Source organism: Acyrthosiphon pisum, unplaced genomic scaffold (assembly GCF_005508785.2).
Source record: "Acyrthosiphon pisum isolate AL4f unplaced genomic scaffold, pea_aphid_22Mar2018_4r6ur Scaffold_20910;HRSCAF=22513, whole genome shotgun sequence".
NCBI classification, from domain to species: domain Eukaryota; kingdom Metazoa; phylum Arthropoda; class Insecta; order Hemiptera; family Aphididae; genus Acyrthosiphon; species Acyrthosiphon pisum.
The window spans coordinates 5,132-6,050 of record NW_021770319.1 but is presented as its reverse complement, the minus strand read 5'-3'; positions in this window follow the sequence as shown (position 1 = coordinate 6,050).

Sequence of the window (919 nt, the reverse complement as noted above, 5' to 3'; positions counted from 1 at the left end):
CAACAAATAAAATTGTATTGATATTTATATGAAAAAAAAACTAAAAAAAATGGAAACTGAACATGTCCCTAAACAGCTCAAAATAAATCAAAATATTTAAAAAATGTTAAGGTGTATAGAAAATGCAAACATAAACGTTCTGTCAAAATTGTATGCACCTACGGTCATTTGTTTTAGAGTTGTACCAAAAACCAAAATCGATTTTCTCGAAAACAGATTTTGCGTAAAAATGTTCGTTTTTCCTTAATTTTTCTTTTGTTTTTCTCGTTGCATTTAAATCTACTAAGAAATTTTTACTTTTGACCCCCCAAAGTACCAACTAGATTCACTTTCCTATCAGAAAAGATACTGTTGAAGAAAATCCAAGCACTTTTACTGTCCTAAAAGGTGATAAATCATTGTAAAATCAATATATATCAATATATTCATTGCTCTGTTCAGAATCTAATAAAATTTGAAACTGAAAATGTTCCTAAACGGTTCAAAACAAATCAAAATATTTTGAAAATTGTATCGTGTATAGAAAATGCGAATATAAACAACCCGGGAAATTTCCATGTAGGTATCATTTTTTTAAAATCATACCAAAAACCAAAATCGATTTTGTCAAAAACCGATTTAGCGTAAAAATTCCCATTTTTCTTTAATTTTTATGCTGTTTTTCCCGGTGCTTTTGAAAACTATCGAGAATTTTAAATTTTTACCTCCTAAATGCACCAACTAGATTCTTTTTCCCATGGAACAAGATACTGTTGAAGAAAATCTAAGCAGTTTTACTGCCCCAAATCATGATGATAGACACAAAATTAAATTCATGTAATTCATTGAATTGTGTAATACTTATATAGTAGTTTGTATAGTAATTTTAAACAAACAGTTATTTATATAAATAATTTTTTGCTTAATTTATGTTACAATT